At 34.3% G+C, this 16,049-nt stretch overlaps 1 protein-coding gene across 1 annotated transcript in view; it reads left to right on the forward strand.

Annotated features, from left to right (window-relative positions):
* Positions 1–16,049, forward strand: part of LOC111059285 (filamin-C) — a 102,558-nt gene that overhangs the window by 15,536 nt on the left and 70,973 nt on the right.

Raw genomic sequence — 16,049 nt, forward strand, 5'->3', positions numbered from 1 at the left:
AAATTCATAAGAGTGTCACTTCTCTCATCTTCCTCTCTGTCCACATCTTTCGTTCTTCTCTTTCTCTATCTCACATTATCTGTGTCCTTCTTATTCCTCCTCCTCTTCTTCTCTTCTTCTTCTTCTTCTTCTTCTCCTCCTTCTTCTTCTTCTCCTTCTTCTTCTCCTCCTCTTCCTCCTCATCCTCCTCCTCCTCCTCCTCCTCCTCCTACTCCTCCTTCTCCTCCTCCTCCCCCTCCTGTTCCTTCTCCACTCCATCCTCCTTCTCCTCCTCATCTTCCTCCTCTCTCTACTTCTCCAATACTTTCTTTAAATTTCCCATCTTCTAATTTCTTCTAATATCCTGTTCAAAATTTCTCTCTCTTCTATCCTCTCTTTCAATTATTGCTTTCTGTTTCTATTCTATTTCTCTAGAATTTTAATTATCTTCAAAGTCCTAAAATACAATTTTCCGTTCTCTTCGTAAATTACACTCTAGGTATGTCTGTCTCTCTTCTCGCCATACTATTTCAATTACTTTTTATTTCCGTCATAAACGTCTGGTCCGTAATGCTGTTTCAACTCTTCTTCTTATTCTGCTCCTCCTCCTTCTCTTCCTCCTCTTCCTCTCTTCCTCTCATCACCTCTTTCTCTCATTCTTCTCTCTCACTCACTCTCTCTCTCCTTCTAATCCTGAAACGACGGTTCACCGAATTTCCGCATTGACAGACAGTGGCGTGCTAATTGTCTTTCAAATGAGACGCATTTCATGCCGTGTTTATCCGTAGTTTTAGAAAGCTCAAGTCGGAAATGAATTATTTTTTGAATTAATCGAGTGATGAGAACTGTGCTATGAAAATTGGCAGTTCCCTAGACACGTTTCTTAATTCAAATTGTCTTTTTGGAAATGCAATACTTTTTCAAATGAATCTGTACTATTAGTATAGAGCAGGGGTCTCCAACCTTTGGTAGAGAGTTAGTGGGGAGGATATTTTTAATATTCTTTCCGAAGAATGGACATTGATATGTCCAAAGCTCCGCCAATTTATGTAGATGCATAACAATATGATTATCATCTATAGTTATTATATTACAAATTGCTTTTTCATATCATATACAGTTCAATAATTATTTTCTTAGTCTATATTATGTAAATTCATCTATAATTTTGCTGTATTGTAAGCTATTGTATACAAGTGTATAAGCCAGTATATATTGTAATCTACATAAATAAAGTACTCAATCAATCAATCAATCAATCAAACAACCTTTTCCATCCAAGGGCCACATTGTTAATTCTTGGGAGGCTTAGAGGGCCAATAACAAGGATGTACGTGAAATTTAACTTATGGGCCACAAACGACGGGGGATTTGGGGTGTGTAAAATTATAATAATGCCATTAAAATAATATGAGGTGTTTTAAGTAGGTTTAATTAAAACACAGGAAGACACAAACCATTTCGTTTCATTTCAATACAAAGTCCAATCTATTGAGTGTAAAAAGGTCATAAGAGAAATGAGGAATGCATGAGTTTAGCAAGTTGAACAAAATATGATAACATTTTTTAATAGTAATAAGACAACTTGACAATACAGGAATTTACAAAAAGTTACCAAACTAAAAGAGAATAGTCTACTTATTTTTAGTGAGAGTATTGCATTTTTGTTTTCCACTCAAAATGTCGGCCCATTTAGGATCAATCTTTGTGGTTACAATCATTAAATTGATTTTAAATTTTCATCTGAAAAGGAAGATCTGTATTTGGATTTAACAAACTTCATTTTTGAAAATGTCTGCTCACACTTGTAGGGAGATCCAAAAAGAGAAAACATAGATTCAGCATGGTTTTTAATATTTTTAAAGTCTTTTTCTGGGAGAGAACTGTAAAATGGAAGTAGGTTACCTTCTTTGTGTAAATATATATTTTTAAAAATCTGTTGCAATAACTCTTGGCGGGCCGGAAAAAATCTATCCGCGGGCCGGACGTGGCCCGCGGGCCGGAGGTTGGAGAGCCCTGGTATAGAGTATAGACTATAGCTTATAGGTCCTCTCAATACCATCTATATATATAAAAGCGAAATGGCACTCACCACTACCTCCGTAAACAAAGCCGTAGTGCATTCGTGTGACGTCAGCACAGGTAGGGCTCCTACACCAATAAAAACACTAGCTGATATAGATCAGCTGAAATCAACGAATTTTTATTGGTGTAGGAGCCCTACCTGTGCTGACGTCACACGAATGCACTACGGCTTTGTTTACGGAGGTAGTGCACTCACTCACTGACTGACTGACTGACTCACACTCACTCACTCACTCACTCGCATAACTAAAAATCTACCGGACCAAAAACATTCAAATTTGGTAGGTATGTTCAGTTGGCCCTTTAGAGGCGCACTAAGAAATCTTTTGGCAATATTTTAACTCTAAGGGTTGTTTTTAAGGGTTTAAAGTTCGTCTTTTAGCATGTATATTCTTCTTCTCCCAATCTCTTAATTATAATTGAAATTTCCATATCATATTATGTTACTATAGAACTATAATCTAGATAGAGTACCTCTTCGAAACAGTTGTTAACTGGCAACTAATTAATAATTTTGTCAGGTTGGCATTAAGTTGAGTTGACTTTGTTAGGTTGGCACCAAGTTGAAGATTTAAATGCATTTATCGCGGAAAAATTGATTGGGCACTGCTACTTCAATCCTGGGAATATTATATTACTAGCCGTCAGGCTCGCTTCGCTCGCCATATCCGTTTAGCCAGACGTTTAGTCTGGCCCCCGACTGGATTGTTCTAACATATGATAAAAATGCTCAAATGAAAAATGCAGGCGAGCGAAGCAAGCCTGCTGATCACACTCTTGGACGATCCAGTCGGGGGTCCTGGCTAGACGGATATGGCGAGCGAAGCGAGCCTGACGGCTAGTAAATATAATAAAGGAAAGAACCGGCTTATACACGAAGGGGATAGAAAATTCACGAATGACGCATCATCACGTCTCAACTACTCAACTGATTAACTTGAAATTTCGCATATTGATTCTCAATTTACCGAGGATGGTTATATGCCTATTTTAAATTCTTCAAGATTTCAGTAGGTCAAGTTTTCAATCGAACCATTGCAGAGCACAGGTTACCCTGCTAATAGATAATATGAGTAACGATTCATACCTTGAGAGTACAAACCAGATCCAATATAATAATAATAAATGTCACAAACTTCTAGAAAAATTCAGTTTTTCTATAAATAATAGAACATTATATAGGATCGGGCTTACTTAGTTCAAGACTTAACCTATTTCGGACTATGTGTAACCTTATCTAAATTTGGGAGAGGAATAGCACAAGGTTACCTTATTTTCTCTCTCCCTATCATTTCGATGATGATGTACTTATTGTATGGATAAATAAAGAATGTAACTTGTGCATTCAAACTTAACCTTGCTTACTGATAGGAAATTTCTTTGGTATTATCATTATCATTCATATATAAATGGATATATTATACTTAGTATTTTTTTATTGTAGGCTACTTCTTGTACTGTTGCTTCCCCACACACAGATCCGTCTATGTGGGGAAAATATTCACAATTTTGTGATTAGATATGCTGTCTATGTAAATTTATCTTGTGTCTTGTATTGTGAATTGAATTGAATTTGAAAAAAATGTATTGATTGATTGAGTACTTTATTTATGTAGATTACAATATATACTGGCTTATACACTTATATACAATAGCTTACAATACAGCAAAATTATAGATGAATTTACATAATATAGACTAAGAAAATAACTATTGAACTGTATATGATATGAAAAAGCAATTTGTAATATAATAACTATAGATAATAATCATATTGTTATGCATCTACATAAATTGGCGGAGCTTTGGACATATCAATGTCCATTCTTTGGGAAGAATATTAAAAATATCCTCCCCACTAACTCTCTACCTATTCGAATATTTGAATAAATGTTCCATTTCAAAAGTTTCAATATCTCGAATAAAGTAGAAAAAGACAAAAAACAATGTTTTGTTATTAATTTTTTTGAGAACAACTCCACCAGAAACTCTCGACATCAGAAATAGAAAAAAATTATAATATTATTATCACGGAAGAAAGAAAAAAAAGAATGATTAATCAAGTATGTCGTATGTGAGAGATGCGTCACCTACTTATCAAAAGCTCTAAAATACGTCACCGAAAACTTTTCGCATCAATTATTTACCTCCGAAATTTCCCTTCTCCAGAAAAAAATTCCCTCGTCTTCCAGCAGCATAAACTTGAGTTGGCGAAGTTCTAAACCAGTGTCAAGGTGAACCAGTTTGAAGGATAGGGGAAAGGTTGGTGAAGAAGAAGAAGAAGAACAAGAAGAAGAAGATGAAGAAGAAGAAGAAGAAGAAGAAGAAGAGGAAGAAGAAGAAGAAATAGAAGAAGATGAAGGAAAAGAAGATGATGAAAACAAAGAGGAAGAGGGTGAATGAAAAAACAAGGAGCGTGTGAGAAAGGAAGACAACAAAAAATATAAAAGGGATCAGGTAGTGGGTTCTATAGTGAAGTTTACTTCATTCTGGCAGTATTTCTTTCAAGATAGCATCGATATTTTCCATTAAACCAATGCTGACTGTATATACTGAATTTCACTCTAGGTCTATCACACCTATTCTACACCCCCGTAAATCTGTTGCTTACATAATAGAGGTCTTTCCAGCCTCCTTTCATTTTCTCTCTCACTCTATCAAACAATTTCTCTCATTCTCTCTCTCAATCATTCTCTCGCTCTCTTTTCTCTTCACTAATTCTCTCACTTGTTTCTCTTTCTCTTGTTTTTCTGCCTCTCTCACACTTTTTTCTCCCTCAAACTATGTGTCTGTCACTCTCTCTCTCTCCCGGTCGTGTGTTAATGGTAAGGATATTTATATCCTTCTTAGAGAATCGACAATTATTTGTTGAAACACCGCCGATTTATGAAGTTACATCACATTATTATATTTTCGCCACACTGCACAGAAAGCAGCTGTTTTCCAGTCCCTACGTAGATATGAAAGACATTGTTTGCAGACGACTCTCGTCTGACGTCAGAACAGGTTTCTTTCCGGCCTAGGCCGGAAAGAGTACCCTTTCCAGCCGCTAACATGGAACTAAGAAAGGTGATCAAAAAACAGCTGATCAGAAAACTTTTCATTATTTGTGTTCATTATTCAATAATTAAAACATTTATAACAATATCATCCTATTGTCATTTGAAAGAATGAAAAAGTATAAACTCAACCTCCCACATAAATTGAACATCATCTTTTAGGTTATTTAGACAAATCACAATAAAAAATAAAAATACTTGGACAATTTCCTGATATTCAGATTACCTCAGATTTGCTAGAGCTATCACCTTCCACTTCTGCTTTCGGAAGTGCTTAGTAAACAACTATTCTCATATAGTGTTCTATATGATATTTATATCCTTCTTAGAGAATATATTGTTTATTTTTGGGTGTGGCGAAAAATAGCGTTCGCACCATGGGCAAAAATGTATTTCCGGCTCTCAATCTTTTCTAGTCCTCGGCCTACGGCCTCGGACTTAAAAACCGATTTCGAGCCGGAAATATCTCATTTTCGGCCCTAGGTGCGAAATATACTATTCCGGCTCTCAATCTTGAAAACCGATTTCGAGCCGGAAAAATCTCATTTTCTGCTCTAGGTGCGAAATATACTATATCGCTATTCTAATTGCATTCAATCTTCATTCTCATTGATTAATTGTTTATACTTTGTAAAATTCGTTGAATAATTAGCATAACCATCATAAGTCAGTAAATATTGTAACATAGATAAATAAAGTAATCTAATCTAATCTCTCTCTCTTCCTCAATGAATCTCCCACACTCCTTCATCATCACTCATTCTCTCTCTCTCTCCCTCTCACTATCACTCTCTCTCTCTCTCCCTCTCACTATCGTATAATATTGTATATATTTTTTCTGAATTAGATTTGTTTTATCTAGTAATTATTTAGTGTTGTATTGGAGGGTTGAGTGTAAGAGAGGGCCGGCTGCGCCCTAACTCCGCCCTCCCAGGTAAAAAGCTATTCTATTCTATCGCTCTCTCTCTCTATCTGAAGCAATTTATCCCAATGAATCTACAACATCCCTCCACTTCTTTCTTTCTCCGTCTTGCTTTTTTCTCTCTCAATCTCTTTCTCTCCTCTCTCTCTTTCTCTGCCTTCTTCATTCACTAACACTTTCTCTCTCTGCCTTCTTCGTTCTCTCACACTCTCTCTCTCTCCGATCCCATTCTTGTCAAAAGTGTGCTAAACTATAATGCTTGTAATTTATTTGACATCTACACCGGCCTACGGGTTTCATACTGAAATAGTCTGTTTACAGTTTTCACAATGGGAGTTTCCTCGGTGTAAAATAATGCTTTTACTATTACAACATGCGGCCTAGCCTTGTTTACAAAGTTGGTCTTATGGAGAGGCGGCTCCAGGTTACTGTAAAATTAGATTTACAGTAATATTTGATTTTGTAATATTTGAGTCTATGGTGTAGTAAAGGTTATATTGTGGTAGAGAGAGTCCTTCGTAGTAAGGTAGTATATTTGATTACATTGGTGTTGCTATCCTTGTCTATCATTCGACAAAGCAGATAGCGCTATTCTTTTCCACCTCCGCAAAATTGCCGCAAAAATCGTTTTTCAACAATGTAGAGATTGAATTTATTGCTGATACATGAAAATTTTTAATTTGATCATTGAAGCATATTTTTTCTTGCCGAAGAATGTTTAAGATTAGAGAACATCATTGCCGATTCTCTGCCTTGCCACTGTCTTCTTTAGAGGATAGCTGATCTATTTGATCATTGAAGCAAAATTTTTCTTGCCGTAGAATTTTTAAGATGAGAGAACATAGTTCAGTTGCCGATAGCAGATCTATTTAATAATTGAAGCATATTTTTCCTTGCCGTAGAATTTTTAAGATGAGAGAACATACTTGCCGATTCTCTGCATTGCCACTGCCTTCTATAGAGGATGGCTGGATACCGGTATATCTGATGTAATCCAGCTGATGTATCCATTAGATAATAATCAGATAGATAATTATAATCAGATCAGATATATAATCAGATCTAGCTATATAATGTCCTCTATATAAGGATAGCTGGATTGCCTCTATAGCTGGATCTGATTATAATTATCTATCTGATTATTATCTAATGGATACATCAGCTGGATTACATCAGATATACCGGTATCCAGGCATCCTCTATAGAAGGCAGTGACAAGGCAGATAATCGGCAACTATGTTCTCCCATCTTCCTCCTCTTGCTAGAGAGTTAGTGGGGACTGGGGAGGATATTTTCAATATTCTTTCCGAAGAATGGACATTGATATGTCCAAAGCTCCGCCAATTTATGTAGATGCATTACAATATTATCTACAGTTATTCCAAATTGCTTTTTTCGTATCATATACATCGTTCAATAATGATTTTTCTAGTCTATATTATGTTAGTTCATCTATAATTTTGCTGTATTGAAAGCTATTGTATATAAGTGTATAAGCCAGTATATATTGTTGTAATCTACATAAATAAAGTACTCAATCAATCCACTGCAATTATAATGTGGAGATAGTATGTTATCTTCCGAGTTAAACAGTCAATCATTGGTGAATTAAATCAAATACAATTTACAAAATGATCTTCTCATGAATGAATTCACAAATTTCTAACCAATAAGAGCTTAACTCATCTCATAAATTAATAATTTATAAGCAAAATTTCGAATTAATCAATTTATTTATTTATTCATTCTTATGACTCTTATTGGCAGATTGATTGATTGATACTTTATTTATGTAGATTACAATATATACTGGCTTATACACTTATATACAATAGCTTACAATACAGCAAAATTATAGATGAATAGACATAATAAAGACTAAGAAAATAATTATTGAACTGTATATGAAATGAAAAAAGCAATTCGTAATAACTATAGATAATTATATTGTTATGCATCTACATAAATTGGCGGAGCTTTGGACATATCAATGTCCATTCTTCATTAAAAATATCCTTCCCACTAACTCTCTACCAAAACTGAGTTAGAGAAATCCTTTCGGATGTTCTGCCTTGTCGTATTACCCAATGTCATTCCCTATCAACACTCAAGTTTATAGGTTATGTAGTCTATTCGTTTCTTCATGTTTTCTTACTAGAAATTGAACTTTAACTTCCTGAGTTTTTATTTTATAAATTTTAAAATCAAGAAGACTATTTTCAAACACAAATTCACATTTAAAAAATAAGCAAACAATAATATATTGAGTAGTTGAGACGTGATGATACGTCGTCATTCGTGAATTTCCTATCCCCTACGTGTATAAGCTAATTCTTTCCTTTATTAGCCTATACTAGTAGTTCTGTGAACAGTAGACCTCAATCAGTATGCTCATTCACAAGTACCTGATTGAAACTATATATAGACCTTATGGAAATACAGCAAAAGACTGGCTTCTCCACACATCTGTGTAATCACTTGTCAGCTGATTTATGATGAACAATAAATTCTGTAGTCTGATTTTTACTCTAATATTGGCGTATGAAGGAGGCTCCTTTTTCTTTTTATATATTATCCTTGAAATGCAAAATCTCCAAAAACCTTGTCTATACGTCGACGCGCAATTAAAAAAGGAACGAACCTATCAAATTTCATGAAAATTTATTACCGCGGTTCGCCGTAAATGCGCAACATATAAACATTTGAAAATTTAAACATTTAAACATCAAGAGAAAAGCCAAACTGTCGACTTGAATCTTAGACCTTACTTCGCTCGGTCAACTATTTTCAAACACAAATTCACATTTAAAAAGTAAGCAAACAATAATATATTGAGTAGTTGAGACGTGATGATGCGTCATTCGTGAATCTCCTATCCCCTACGTGTATAAGCTAATTCTTTCCTTCATTATATTAAGCGAGCAATTTCTGTATTTATATATCTGGTTATTTTTATATCTGGCTATTTTTATATCTGGTTTTACGGATCTCGAAAACGGCTCTAACGATTTTTACGAAATTTAGAACATAGTGGTTTATAATATAAAGATTCGATTGCACTAGGTCTCATCCTTTGGAAAACTCGCTGAACAACATTATAAGGATAATTCATCCTTGGAAAACAGATGATAATTTCGTCGTCTCTCGATAACAGAAGATGCGTGTGCCTGTGTGGGAGAGAGACAGAATTATTTCTAGCTGTGTAATCAGCGAGAAATTTTATCTAGCTAGACAATTTAATCGATTTGATCAACATAATCTGATTTGTTGACATGACATGATAATCCTCCTAAACTTGAGTATATCATAATTCTCAAAGTTGATCTTTATTTGACAATTTCAAGGGATTAGTGAGTGTTATTTTGTTATTCAATTTGGTTTGTATGTAATCCAAATTATAATTTTTTTGTTTCCAAATGTTTGAACAGAAAATTGAACCTGAATTATTCAAGTGGATGGAACATAACCTACTTTCTGGACTATTTATAGTGTATAAATCAAAATTTGGGAAAGAAACAGTTTTGGGCTGTGCCTGTTAGTACTTCCCCAATCATTCTAAAGAATTGTGTTCGATTTATCAAAAGTCAATAAATAAATAACGAGCGAAGCTCGTTTTCCCTTGACGAAATGAAACATTCCTATTTAATTCGAAATAGCTGAAACTCTACACTATTTTTCTCTTCATTTTATTCTGTGTTCAATTATCTACTTTTTCGAAATTCAATTTAAACGTGGACAGCGACTACGCCCCGTTTCGGAAAGCCAATTTTCTGACTCCAGCTGTTTAAAGTCGAGAACCAGAACTAGAACTAGTCTCTACCAATGTTATTACATTAGTGTCATCTGCATTGTAAATAAATGAATAAAAATAATAAATAAAATTGTGAGTGACTCTGAACTCTGGAAGAGGAACTGAATATTTTTATTTTTGCTGAATAGTAAATCCCGAGCTTGGAGGCCAGCCCTATAACTGAATACTAAGTGCCAGTTGCACAAAAGCCGGTTAAATTTTAATCGTGATTAATTCCATGAGAACCAATCAGAGAAGTCGTCTTATCAAAAAGGCCTTCTCTGATTGGTTCTTGTGAAATTAATCACGGTTAAAATTTAACCGGCTTTTGTGCAACCGGGCCTAAGCCTTATACTTTCAAAACCTCATTCAGGTAATCACGTTCGTGAAATGACTTTAGTACACATCAGCTGGCCTACTTGAATATAATACGCCTAATAATGCCAGCTAATTGATTGTCACATGACAAACAGTTATATGATTGATGATGACCATTTATAAGTTAACAAACAATTCACCTTCATTAATCAGTTCTCTTGAGAATGACATACACTGATTTGATAATATAGAAGTAAACAGTAGAAAGTATATAATATACTTCCAAAATCGTTGATGAAGCATATATATACTGACTAATCAACCAAGCAAAGTATATACTGACCATAAAGGTAATGTTCAGCCATCACTGAAGATTAAGAAATAATAATAACCAATCTATGTATGGCCGCAATCTATATAATATATATTATATAAAAGCGAAATGGCACTGACTCACTCACTCGCATAACTAAAAATCTACCGGACCAAAAACGTTCAAATTTGGTAGGAATGTTCAGTTGGCCCTTTAGAGGCGCACTAAGAAATCTTTTGGCAATATTTCAACTCTAAGGGTTGTTTTTAAGGGTTTAAAGATCGTCTTCTAGCATGTATATTCTTCTTCTCCCAATCTCTTAATTATAATTGAAATTTCCATATCATATGTTACTATAGAACTATAATCTAGATAGAGTACCTCTTCGAAACAGTTGTAAACTGGCAACTAAATTAATAATTTTGTCAGGTTGGCATTAAGTTGAGTTGACTTTGTTAGGTTGGCACCAAGTTGAAGATTTTAATGCATTTATCGCGGAAAAATTGACTGGGCACTGCTACTTCAATCCTGGGAATATTATATTACTAGCAGTCAGGCTCGCTTCGCTCGCCATATCCATTTAGCCAGCCGTTTAGTCTGGACCCCCGACTGGATTGTCCTAACATATGATAAAAATGCCCAAATGAAAAAAAGCCTGCTGATCTCATTCTTGGACGATCCAGTCAGGGGTCCAGGGGGCGGAGCTCCCTGGCTAGACGGATATGGCGAGCGAAGCGAGCCTGACGGCTAGTCTCCCATAATCTCCCAATATCGGGGCACCGAGCTTTGCTCGTTATTTATTCATTGATAAACCGAACACAATTCTTTAAAATGATAGGGGAAGGACTAACAGGCACAGCCCAAAACTGTTTCTTCCCCGTTTCCCTGTTTCTTCCACTATAAATGGCCCAAAAAGTAGGTTATGTTTAATACACTTGAATTCAGGTCCAATTTTCAGTCCAAATATTATTGAAAACAGAAAAGTTCTAATTTAGATTGTTTACAAACCAAATTGAATAACAAAATAACACTCACTGATCACTTGAAACTGTAAAATAATGATCAACTTCGAATATTATGATATACCATGTCATGTCAACAAATCAGATTATTTTGATCGAGTCTATTAACATTTCTAGATTTCTCGCGAGATACGGTAAGCTGATTGATTACACAGCTGATCTCCCACACAGGCACACGCATCTTCTGTTATCGACGATATTATCATCTTTTTTTTCCAAGGATGAATAATTATTATTCTTTTCATGTCCTTCAGCGAGTTTTCCCAGGGATGAGACCTAGTGCAATCGAACTTTTATATCATAAACCTACTATGTTCCAAATTTCGTAAAAATCGTTAGAGCCGTTTTCCAGATCCGTTGGACATGAATAACCAGATATAAAAATATTACACAGAAATTTCTCGCTTTATATAATAGGATACCACAGATATATGAGATAAATATAGATCACAAATAGATCATTTATAATATACATCATAGATATTTGGTATAGATCTACATCTAACCACAGATCTGTTTATTCAGTCAGAGGCTGTATACTGTTTTACTAGTATTTGTCAAAATAGAAATGAACTTTCATGAACTCACAAGTAATCTTTTAATTTTCTTTAGAGTCTAGATGTATTTATAGTAGCTTCCCTTAAACTACCTGCGCCGGTTGCAGAAAACCCGATTAAGTTCTAATCGTGATTAATTCCACGAGAACCAATCAGAGAAGCCGTCTTTTCAAAAAAGCCTTCTCTCATTGGTTCTCGTGGAATTAATCACGGTTAGAATTTATTAACAGGCTTTTGTGCAACCAGGCCTCAGTATTCTTTAAAGATAACGTGGTTGCCTTCAGTTCAACTAATTCTAACAAAAACTCCACTATAGATGCTCTATAATTAATTGACTTGGATGATTTATGAATTAAGTTCACAGATGGGAATCAATGAGATGTTTCATTTGTTCAAATGATAATGAATTGATACTTATTATAGCATTTAATTTGGATTTTCGTTTGATAATAATTATTTATTAAGTTCATTTGTCCACAAAGTGAAAGGGATTCTCCTTCTCTGGCTTATTGACTTAGTCATTTGGTCAAGCCGACATTGTGAGATTGTTTTAAACTTTTGATTGATTAACTTTTTTGAAATTATATCACAAATTTGTCTGATAAAAATGACTAAAGCTTTCTTATACTGTACATTCAATATGATATTATGCAATGACTGTCTATTTACCATAGTAATTAGAGTAATGAATACTAATAGTGATCAATATTACTTCTGCTTCTACCACATCTTTGTCTTCTTTTTTTGTAGTTTGCCCCAACATTTCTCTTTCTTTCATCTTCTCCTTTCTTCTCTCCTTCTACCACACCTTCTTCTTTCTCTCTATTATTTTCTGGTGACTCAGTCACATTCACTGTATGGAATCAAACTCGAAGCCAGAATAATAATATAGTGGTTTCTCAAGCCCATTGAAAGTCACTGATAATAATAATAATTCTTCTCATAACTTTCACCTTCGCAAGCGGTGGTCGTAGAAAAGCTCCTTCGAAAAAGTGAACGCCTTTCTACCAAATAAAAAATATGATTTGCTCCTGTCTATATCTGTGAGCTATTCAAGCTATACAATCATTGTATTCTCCTGAACTATCCTACAATTCTTCTTCATCTCCTTTCTCTTCTTCTTCTTCTTCTTCTTCTTCTTCTTCTTCTTCTTCTTCTTCTTCTTCTTCTACTACTACTACTACTTCTTCTTCCCTTTCTTCTGCATTTCCTCCATCACCTGCTCCTCCTTCTCAATCAACTTCTTCTCCTTCTTCTTCTTGTTCTTCTCCTACTGTGTTGTCCTCTAGTCTCCCTCCTGCTTCTCCTTCTCCATCTTATTCTTCCTGTTCTTCTCCTATTTTGTTGTCACTTTCTTCTCCACCTCCTGCATTCATTCTCTCTCTTCCCCTCCTCTTTCTCCCTCTACTCTTCTCCCTTCTTCCCCTTTGAGTTATAATTGAGAGAGGTTAGAGGGAGTGAGTGAGCAATATAGAGGATGAGAGAGAAAAATAAATTCAAATAGAAACAAAGAAGGATAGCGTGGAATCATTATGTGTCCAGTGTAGAGAGAAACAGAAAGAGAGAGATAGAGAAAGATTGATTGAGTACTTTATTTATGTAGATTACAATATATACTGGCTTATACACTTATATACAATAGCTTACAATACAGCAAAATTATAGATGAATTTACATAATATAGACTAAGAAAATAATTATTGAACTGTATATGATATGAAAAAGCAATTTGCAAAGAGATAGAGAGAGAGAGAAAAATCGGAGAGAGAGAGAGCCGGAGAAAGGAAAGAGAGAGTGCGATAGAGAATAGGAGAAAAAAAGAGAGATTGAGTGAAAGAGTGAGAGAGAAAATGCCAGTGATAAGTGTCAGTGAGAATGAATATAGTTAGAGAATAAGTATTCGTGAGAAAAGAGAAAGAGAGACTAAGCCAGAGAGAGGAAATAAAGAAGTAAGAAAGAAAGCCTAATATGTTGCTTCCTGTTTAAAATCGTTCTCCTATTGTATTTAGTTACTTCCTTTCATGATATGCCTACAGAAAGATTATATTCATGTGCGTATAGCATTTGAATGAAAGAAGTTACATTATCGTATATGATCCATACAGTACTGTTGGATCTTGCATTGATATAAAAAAAATCCACTAAAATTGAATTTTATCTGTTCATGAATTCGAGAAAAGGGATGTTATTCTTTCTATGAAAATGGTAGCAAACTTCTAGAGATAACCGTTTATTCTAGTATGAAGGGGCTATGAGGACAAATTATAACTATGAATAGGCCTACGTGGCATAAATAACGTACAATGAATCACATCATAACTATAAATATGGTAATAAATGAATTGAAAATAAATTATTGTAAACACAACGTTATGATCATTTGTCTCAAACTGAATCATGTCATGAACTAAAGATGTATTCTAGAGCTAAAAATATTCTAATACTGGAATAGATTGGTGAGAAAATGTATTAATTTGATAAGAAATACAAAAAAGTACACATCAATTTACAGAAAATATGGAAATACACAATAATCAAAGCAAACTATGAACCTTCGTTCAAATCAAAGTATATTAGAGCGCTAAAACGTTTTAGTATTAAGATTTATAGATTTTATTCAACGCTCACTAGCTTTAAAATTTCATTACCTACAAGATTGGTCCTCATAAGAATCTCGCTAAAATGCGCCGTACAAAAGTTATAGCCAAAAATGTAGCCCAACTACAAATTTCATGAACCAGTTCACAAAATTCTGCAGCTGAGAAACAGTCCAAGCAAGACTCTTGTGCTGGGAGATTGAGAAACTGAACACTCACACCTCCTATAGTGTGGTCCACGTTATAATAGCAGTGGATAAAGATAGAAGAATAGCGATGCCGATTCTCTGCATTAATTAATTATATTTCTACACTGTCAAAAACATAATTGTCATCGTTGTGGACCTAGAAAAGGATAGTACCACCGGCTTTGTCGAATGATAGACAAGGATAGCATTACCAAAGTTGATCAAATACTGTCATTATAACGTGGACCTCACTATAGCGACAGAAATTGTAACTACATTCTACATTGATATAGTTTTATTGAAATTATGGGCTTACGCGTGATTGTATCAAAAAATTGTAGAGGAACAAAGTTGTAGAAAATTTAACGATCAACAAATCATGTCCTGAAAAGTTTTGTGATAATAAGGACATAAAATGGGAAAAACAGGAGTGAACAATCGTTTTGAGTAGTAAAATCTTCATTAAACTGATCCATAACACCTTCAAATATTGTTAAAAAAGCAGTTTCAATGCGCCAATCAATAGAGAAATTTATTCTCTATAAAAATTGTTCTTTTCCAAAGTTTGCTACAATCAACCATTAATAAGTTACAAGCAAAAAACTTGAAAGACTTCGTTTTTTCAAACTCTAGAATCTCAGTAAGGCTAGTTACACACACATCGATTTTTGGTCGTACGATATTTTGTCGTCACTATGAATTCTATGAGATCAAACGGAACTTGGCAAACATCATATGTTTGAAATCATCTGTTCAATCTAATAGAATTTATAAGGACGGTAAAATATCGTACGACCAGAAATCGATGTGTATGTAACTAGCCTAAGCCACAGTTCAGAGAAGTTGATCGCTTCAATGCTGTAAATTGCAAAAGGACTCGCTCATGACATCTAGCGGTTTAATTTGTAACTAGAATTCCACAACTATGAAATAGGGCTTCAGCCTTTTTAATATTGTGGCATTATTTTCAATTATTACAACTGAAATAACTACAAGAATTGTGTAGAATTAAATTTTCTATGATTCGGACTCATAAATAGATTAGATTTGTCTAATAATAGAGTTGAAACGTATGAAAAACCAACAGTTTGTTTGACTATTCAAACGAGTTACGGATTTAAATATTTAGATTATGGTTATTACGCATATGAATTACTAATTTGTTTTTCTATTTAAGAGTAATAATACTTCAAAGAATCAATAAAACATAAAATTTCTT

Source organism: Nilaparvata lugens, chromosome 13 (assembly GCF_014356525.2).
Source record: "Nilaparvata lugens isolate BPH chromosome 13, ASM1435652v1, whole genome shotgun sequence".
NCBI lineage: Eukaryota > Metazoa > Arthropoda > Insecta > Hemiptera > Delphacidae > Nilaparvata > Nilaparvata lugens.